The 9,696-nt window shown below is 34.3% G+C and overlaps 1 pseudogene; it reads left to right on the top strand.

The window, feature by feature from the left end:
* Positions 1-2,437: 2,437 nt before the first annotated feature.
* Positions 2,438-7,316, top strand: LOC148851885 (putative wall-associated receptor kinase-like 16 pseudogene; annotated as a pseudogene).
* The last annotated feature ends 2,380 nt before the right edge of the window (positions 7,317-9,696 follow it).

Below are 9,696 nucleotides of genomic sequence, written 5' to 3' on the forward strand. Positions count from 1 at the left end.
TGGTCCACCCCCCTACCAATTTCAGTCTTCTTTCTCTAATAGAATTAGATGTCATTTTTTACATCAAATATCAATCTTCTTTCTCCAATCTACCAATTTATTACCATGGTTGAACTTAGAGCCAAAACCGACCCAAACCGACTCAAACCGACCAGGTCGGTTTTGCATAACACAAGGTCGGTTTCGGTTTCAGTTTCAGGTAACCCGACCAGGTCGGATCGGTTGGAAAAATCTAAATAAACCGACCCAACCCGAGCCATGAACAGCCCTACTGAACACTACCTGTGGGGATGGATTAGCTCTATCCCCATTTAGGTCATTCAGGTTTCTTTGATCGATGTCAATCTTTTAAATTGTGGCTGAATTGAAGATAAACCCATTTTTTGCTTCAGGGTGATGAGTCACTGATCCGATCATTTAAAAGTAAATAAAACAAAATTGCATATTAGTACTTTCTACTTTAGGTTTAGTCTCATTTTAGTTCTCAAATTTCAAAACGTGTTAATCCAATACTTAAACTTTCAAAATGTGCCAGTTTAGTTTCTGCCTTTAACAGTCCATCAGTTATTTCTGTCATTTAATGATATGTATGATTTAAAATTTTTGAAAATGTCAAAACTACTCTTCAACACTGTTCATCATTTTCTTCCTCAAGAATCAAGATTAAGCAAAGCAACATATCAGTTTTTGACAAATTATTTTTCTTTACTGGCTTCTAAAAGAGTTGGGCATTTGGATGGTTGATAAAAAAAATTAGATGACATCCAAAGAGAACATTCATCCTTTTACATGCCACTTAACGGTGGTTAGTGGTTTTGTATTACAAATTGGCACGTGTTAAAAGTTTACGTACTGGATTGGCATGTTTTAACGTAAGGGAAAAAGTACTTCCTAGCCTGCCCATGGATTTGGCATTAATCCACGTTCAGGATTCATCCCTTGTACAATGAGACTAAAGAATTCTGAGCTGAACTGATCAATCATTCTCTTATAGTTTAAGGTATTGCCATCAAACCATCAAATCAAACTATCAATTCTTGTTCAATTCAGTAGCTTGATGGCGATGCCTTTGGTGGACCATCCACAACTCAGTTGCAGGAATGCTCTAATATTTCAAAACCTAAGGCTCAGTTTGGAAGGAGCACAAATACAAATATGTACAGTCCATCCAAACTAAGCCTAAGGGAAATTGCTTAAATTTCCTTAATTATCCAAGAAATATTAAAAGCACCCTTATTTGACATGACTTTAGTTTGGTCAATTTTTACTATAAAATGATCAAAAAGATATAATATCCCTCAAATTATTGAACAATGACGAATTAGATTGTACTACTGTTCGTGCTTCAATGGAGGAAGAGAAAGGAGGAAGGCTATTTTGCTTTCTAAGTTTTTCTTTACTCAACAATCACTGATCCAATTGTTATTTTCGAGTCTTATGATGATTCACAGGTTTTTCCTCACTCCGATGTCATCAAGTCATTTGAAAGAAACGGCCCAAGACAGCCTAGAGGTCTTGTGGACTCTAAGCCCATAACCTGGCAATTGCTTGCTTCTGTAAAAAAGAATATTAAAAAATAAAAAAAAAAGGAAATAGTTATTATAAATGGGTTATGAAATGATAATTTTAGTTTTATCCATTCGATATGGTATCCAATTAATCAATCATCCAAGTGGGTAGCGAAATTTGAACCAATTCGGGTCATTCAAACAATGTACCAAATCAACAAAAGAATCGAAGATATCAAAATTGTCTAAAGATATGATTTAGGTTGCCTTTGGCCTTTGATTACACTTTTTCACATTTCCAACATGATGCAAATAACATTAATGCCCTCATTGTTGTCATCTATTTAACAATAATAATAACATTTTATATTGAAATATCGGTAATATGATTTTGAATGCATGGTTGAGATAAATTGAGTTATCATTTGAGGCCATTTTGATGGTGTAGATCGTTGGCATGTTTTAATTTGTACATCACTTTAATTGATTATGCGAGATTGGTTGAAGTCTCGGTATATTGCTTGGATGGCCAAGATTAATAGAAGCCATGCTAAATGGTATCCAATTAATGAATTTGATCCAACATTCCAACCACCGGGTTCCATATGCTAGAATATACAATCTTTTGTATTTATTAATCCAAATTAGATATCGCTTAAAATTGATTTCTTCCTTTTCTTTTCGCTTTTGCTTACAAAGCTAGCAGAAAAATAATATATAAGGGCAACTAGGTAACTTCATGTTCACCAATTAACACGGCTAGGGGCTTTGATAATTATAGAGGGTAACAGACTAACAGTTGGAGTGTCTCAGTAATTACCCAGAGTTCTAAACTATCGTGTATATATACCGCTACGAGCAAATCGCTGTTCTTCATCTACCTAAAACCAGATACACAAAATCAGGTCTTCACAATTGCAAAGAGAGAGATGGGTTGGAAGATTGTCGTCGTGTCAGTAATCCTACTTCTGAATGCGGCATCAACTTCTTCTCAGAGTTCGGCGAAGCCTGGTTGCCAAGAAAAATGTGGGGATGTGAACATCCCGTATCCCTTTGGAGTTGGAAATAATGATTCAGACTGTTTCAGAGACTCACATTTCCGCTTTGTTTGTAACACTTCATATGGCCATCCAGTGCTTCTTGGTTTCCCTAGAGGAAATATACCCTTCCGGAATATATCGTTAGAAGGCCAAACCACCGTCCACATCCCGATTGCTATGGACTGTTACAATCAAAGTGGTAGAACCTATGACGGGTTCCAAGAAATAGATATCACACTGGCAAAGCAATTCAGCTTCTCGAGCACCCGAACCAAATTCACGGCGATCGGTTGCGACACCCTCGCCTACATGTCGAGTTCATCATCATCAGGTCATTCTTTTACGAGCGGCTGCATCTCATTTTGTACAAGCGACGAAACTCTGATTAATGGCTCCTGTTCCGGCATAGGATGCTGCCAGACTTCCATTCCAAATGGTCTTCATACCTTTAACGTCAGCCTCTCCAGCTTTTACGACCACACCTACTCGTTGGACTTCAATCCCTGCAGCTACGCCTTCCTGGCTGACCAAGATTGGTTTAATAACTTCAATTTCTCCTCACCCGACCTCATGGATCTCCCCAAGAAGAGGCTTCCGATCGGGTACGACGGAGCCCCTGTAATAATTCTTTTTTACTTTTCAGAAAATTTTTAAATTTATTACATAATTTCTTTATTTTAACTATTTAAAATCTAGTTATATTAAATATTTTGTTATTGAAAATACCCAATTATTTAAATACTTAAATAATATGTAATATATTTAGATTTTAAAATATTAGTTTTTGATGGAATTTAATTATCCATAAAATCAAAATTTATACTATTATTACATAATTTCATTATTAATTTCGTAATATATTAAATTATTATTATTTTCAATATTATGTTATAATTTATAATTTCATTATTTTCAATATTATTATTAATTTCGTAATATATTAATTTCAATATTATTAATTTAGATTTAAATAATTCTTAAATTTTTTTAATCCAAACTTTCTTTAGATAGATATAGATAAAATGTAGGGGAAATGATAAATAAGAATTAGAGATAATTTTGGAGAGAAACTCTCTACTAAATTAGAGATAATTGTGGAGATAAATAAGAATTAGAGATAATTCTAGAGAAAGTGGGGGAGGGAGTTTAGGATAAATTTTTGGAGAAGAGATTATTTAAGTTATTGGGAAAGTGCATCTGATTTGTTGTTTCAAAAATGACATGGAATAAAAAAACAAAAAATTCAAAAAAAGGAGAAAATTTCTTGACCCCTTTGTTTTAATGTCAACATAGCTCTCCTTGCAAGAAACCCCCCTTCCTAATTTTCTGTTTTTTTGAATTTTTTATTTTTTAATTCTACATAATTAACCAGGAAATCACATATACCTAACTATTTCTAACAACCACAAAGCTTTTCTAATGTTTAATTAAGTGGCATCACTTTCCCCCACTTCCTCCTAAATTGTCTCTAATTCCTATTTATCTCCTGAATTATCTCTAACTCCTATTTATCTATCAAATTATCTCTAATTTAGTAGAGAGATTCTCTCCTAAACTATCTCTGATTCCTATTTATCCTCTCCCCCACTTTTTATCTATATCTATCTAAAGAAAGTTTCAATTAAAAAAATTAAGAACTATTTAAATGTAATAACGAAATTATATGTAAATTTAAAATATTTATTCAAAACACAAAAAAATAATATATTTAATAATATTCATATCATTAATAATTCCATATTTTACAAAATTCATCATGAAATTATTGTTGTTTATTAGAGATTAGACTATAAATTTAGTTGAAATTAGGAGTGTTAAATGATTGGTTTAGTTTAGTTGTAGGTTGTTTCACTAACCAAATCAATCTGGTCAAGTCCGCAGTTTGTCATTCGAAACCGATTGATCATTACTACAAACCCACCAACTCGGGTTGTATCAATTTGGGTCTATTTTCGGTTTAGTTTGTGTGTTCAAAAGATTTAAACTTAAAAATTAACTTTTAATTTCATAAATTACAATGATATTATTAAAAAATAAATTACAAAATTAAATCTATGATATGAAATATTTTAGACTAAAATATGGGAATTTTCCTACTTTCCAGTATTAAGAAATTAAATTTAAAATATAAAATATTAATATATATTTATTAAACCAAAGCCAATCTGAAATACTAGAAAACTGACCAACTCTGATTGAGTTTGGTCCAGATTGTTTATTAAAATGTTATATACTCTTATATATTTCTATTGTTTAACTTTAGCTTAACAAATTCCCTGCATCGCACGGGTCCAATCACCATGCCTCTCTCCATTATCCCCACTCTGCATTCTCTTTGAATTTCTCTCCTCTCCCCTTCCCACCACTCCCATTAAGCCATGTCGCCCAACTACCTAAAAATACTCATATAATCTCTCTCCTAAGGTATCTTATTTAAACCAATAGGAAAGTATCATGCTGCCCCACTCCCCAATCAATTTCTAAAATGCATCCCCCCATCTATATACACTCTCCCTCATTTTAATATTGTCATTATAAAATCTATCACTCTTTCCATGGGGCATTTTGGGTCCTACGCATCACTATTTTTATTGATGATGAAATTGGGTGAACATTATAGTAAGAAGATGGGTCAAGAAAATATAAATTTTTAATTACCAATTTGAATATATTTTGATTGATTAGGAATGGCAACTGGGCTGGTTCGGGGCAAGGCATCCCCTCCCCATCTCTTCCCTATAAACAAAATCCACTACCCCATCCCCGCTCCATTCCCGATGGTAGGGCAAGTTTGAGTCAAGGCACCGACAAGGAATCCTCAAATTTTCCATGAACCAAGGTAACCACCTAAAAGTACATCAAATTTAAGAGTACTTTTAGTAATAGGATCATGGGAATTTTAGGGTATTTTAAAAATGAAACTATTGGAATTTAGGGGTATTTTAGAAATGAGATCATGGGATCTTAAGGTTTAGCCTTGACGTGCATACCTTAATTATTAGAAGTTCTAAGCATTTATATATGTTGCTCAAAAAACGTTATAAAATAACTTTTACACCAGTTTCTTATCATCAATAAAATATCTTTCCACCATGATTATTAGTTATTAGAGTACCTATTGTATCTGAAATTTGTCATATATATTGATTTTATGGAAATAAATGGAATAACTAGCTTAAAAGGGGAGAAAAATAAAATTAAAAGGCAGAAGTATTGGCATAAGAATCGTAAGTGTACCACTAGCAAAGACATAACCAAATGCACTTAAAGGGGATCGAATAACCACTTAGGTTATTGGTTTCAAGATAAGTGGCAATATTTTTTCAGCCTAGGAAATTCCGCTTTGCCAAAATATGTGTATGCATGATTAATTATCTGATAAAGATTGGAAAATTGATCTTAACGCATTAAGCTAAGAAACCTAATCCAAGTACAGATTTAAGATCATAAACTCCATTTAAGAGGAAGGAAATCTGTTAAGTACAATTAGTCTATATTAATCAACTCTAATTTCTTGTTGAATCATCTCATTTATCTTGAATTATTATTCAACTACTTGGTTTCTAATGGTTATGCAGGAATTGGCTCAAGTTTAGCTCTATTGTTATCATTCTTTGCTAGCTTCTGGTTATACCAACTCTATAAGACAATAAGAAGTAAGAAAATAAAAGAGAAGTTCTTTAAACAAAATGGCGGTTTGTTACTAGAACAACAAATATCTTTAGAGGAAGGTAATTTCGATAACACCAAGATATTCCATGCTGAGGAGTTGGAGAAGGCAACAGATGGCTATAACGTGAATCGAATACTTGGTCAAGGTGGCCAAGGTACAGTATATAAAGGTATGTTAACAGATGGAAGAATTGTGGCGATTAAGAAGTCCAAAAAGGTGGAAATGGTGGATGAAGATCAAATCAAACAATTCATCAATGAGCTTGTTATACTTTCCAAGATTAATCATAGAAATGTGGTTAAATTGTTAGGTTGTTGTTTGGAAACAGAAGTTCCTCTGCTGGTTTATGAGTTCATCTCTAGTGGAACCCTTTTCAATCACATCCATGATCGAAGTGATGACGACATGCCATTTACATGGGATAATCGACTAAGAATTGCTACTGAAGTTGCTGGAGCACTTTCCTATTTACACTCAGCAGCTTCTATCCCAATATATCATAGAGATGTTAAATCTTCAAACATACTCTTGGATGATAAATATAGAGCCAAAGTGTCAGACTTCGGGACTTCAAGGCCGATTGCAGTTGACAAAACTCATCTAACCACAGCAGTACAAGGGACATTAGGATACTTGGATCCTCAGTACTTCCAATCAAGTCAATTTACAGAGAAGAGTGATGTTTATAGCTTTGGAGTAGTTCTCGTAGAGCTTTTAACGGGAGAGAAGCCAATTTCTTCATTTAGACCAGGAGAGATTAAAAGCTTGGCCACTTATTTTCTTTCTTCCATGGAGGAGAACCGACTCTTTGAAATTCTTGATGCACAAGTGGTAAAGAAGGGTGAAAAGGCAGAAATTGAGGTGGTTTCTAACCTTGCAAAGAGGTGCTTGGATTTAAATGGAAAAAACAGACCCACGATGAAAGAAGTTACAGTTGAGCTAGAGGGGTTAAGAATATCTAAAGCTCATACGTTGGTTCAAGAAAACCATCAAGAGATGGACTATTGCCTTATAAATCGACCAACATGTCTACAGGATTCTGGTTCAACATCAATTGGATACAAAAACTTAGAGAAAGGCAAAACCATTGGATGACCAACCGCTATTGTGTAACACTTATTAGTTTATATCAACTTTCTGTTTCTTTCTTAGTTTATATCAAACCAAATATAAATATATATAGCTTGATGTTGAATGGCTTATGGAAATCGATTCTACTTTATTTGATCAATGGTAAGGCCAAAATTATCTCTGACTCAAAGCTTAATCAAATGCATTATTTGTCAATGTGTATGGTTTTATTTTTGATAGAACTGCCACATTAACATCCATTGGAAACTATCCTGCCCTCCTAAAATCATACTCTCAATGTACCTAGTCCTGAAATAGACTTAGAAATTGGGGGATTAGAATGGGTGCAAAGTGCCCACATGGTTTGGAGGAAGATACAAATCACCTCTTCCTCCACTATGAGGAAATGCTATTTCATTCTAGAGATCATTAATTTTCCAGAAATAATTGACTAATGGAAATTATTTGTGTAATAATCATTATTATTAATGGAATAACTATAAGCAATAAATAATTAACGAATTAGTAATTTACTGTAATTACAGTTTATTTTTCAAAATTACAGAAGGAAATGGTTGAAATTTTATTAATTTTCCAACAAATATTAAATTGTGGAAATTATTTGTGTAATAACTGTTATTAAATAATGGAAATTATTTAACACCAGATTCATTTAGGTGAAGTATATTATTTTTATTTAATTAAATAATTGATAAAATAATAATGAATAAAACGGAAGTTATAGAAAAGTGGATGCAAAATGGGGTCTGGGTCGGAATATCCAAAATCCGATTGCATTTTATCTTCTTGACCCGGTTTTCGCTACAGTAGTCGCTCGCAGCAACCACAGTAGCGAAACAGGGGCCGATTTTGGGTGGTTTTTGGAGCGGCAAAAGTGCTTGTTTGCCGGAACAATGTGGGCGTCCATTTTCTATAGCAAGCCGACTGAAATGGTTCTTTAAAGAACTCGGTGGTCGTGAGGAAGTTGGTGCTATGCCCTGTTCAACTTGAAATCCTCAAATGATTGGATTGGAAGCTATTACATTTGAGGATTTCATGTTTCGAAATGATCAACTTGGTGGCCTACTACATTTTGAGTTTTTCAAGTTAGAAATTGTGGAAAAAGTTGGAGCTCCGCCCCTGTGCACAGTGACAAAACTATTTCAGCCAGCGGCCATTAATAGCTCTTCCACTCGGTGGCCTGCTATTACAGTTTAGGATTTTCAGGTTAGAAAATGATCAGAACAACTCGGCGATCATGCAGAAGAACTCAGTCGTTGGAAAACATATTTGGGAGGAAATGTAGAATAAATCAGTGCTCTGCCCTTATTCTCTGAATCAATACGATCAAGATGAGTCAAGCTTCAAGTCTGAATCTCAACGATCAATGATCTCCACAGTACTTCAAATTCTGAATGTCCACAATCAGTCTCAACAATCAAACTGGATTTGGTTGGGTGGAAAAAATGTTTTACCTCTCCGTTGGTTAGTTTTGGTAACCATATTGGTTGATTTTTCTATCCATTCGTAGCTGTTTTGGAGATTTCCCATTTGGGTTGATGAGAGATATTTGGAGCTTGGACACGTGGTTAAATGGAAGGGGCTACAGGGTGTATCGGGTGATATCGATATTTTTTTTTACTTTTTTTTAAGGCTAAAATATAAAAACCTCCCCTCGAGTTTTTGACAATGATAAAATTGCCCCTAATTAATTGTCAAGGAATTAATATAATATTTCAAAATGTCAGAACTGCCCCTACTTTCCCTTCCTCTCGCAATAGAAGGGAACAACGTGTAATCCTTCCATCGATCGCTCCTCACTGCTTCCCCTACTTCCACCTCACTATCCCTTCTTCTTCTTCTTCTCTCTCTCTTCTCCGTCCCCACTGTCCCCACTCTCTTCCTTTGAGATTATTGAGTCAGAGCAATCGATGCACCTGAATTAACAGAAAACGATGAATAATTATTCGGGAGAAGAAAAAACTAGGAAGGATTGATTCATATACCCCAAATTGCCAATTGTGTTTCCAATAGAATGTATTGAAATTGAGGTGATTGACCACCAAAATCTACTATTTGCACATTTCTTATGAAAACCAAGAGCAAGACAACCAATTTCGACTCAAAATTGGTAAAGGGTAAACTCAATAAACCCAGAAAGCAATAACAAGATTAACTTGAAAGTTGAAACCCACAAGAGATGTAGAAAGGAAAGCAGAAAAAAACGTAGACAAATGGAGAGAAAAGATGACTCCAACCCGAACCTGAATCGAATTTAAGAAATTTTAGAAATTAGGGAAATGGCAGACGGGATAACGGAAATCAAATCATGCGTTGATCCGTTTAACAAAGGAGAGAGATTGAGATAAGGGACAAGCTCCCTCTACAACTGATCAAGCAGTTC

This window comes from Nelumbo lutea, chromosome 5, assembly GCF_056320005.1.
Source record: "Nelumbo lutea isolate HS-2025 chromosome 5, American lotus-T2T, whole genome shotgun sequence".
NCBI classification, from domain to species: Eukaryota; Viridiplantae; Streptophyta; class Magnoliopsida; order Proteales; family Nelumbonaceae; genus Nelumbo; species Nelumbo lutea.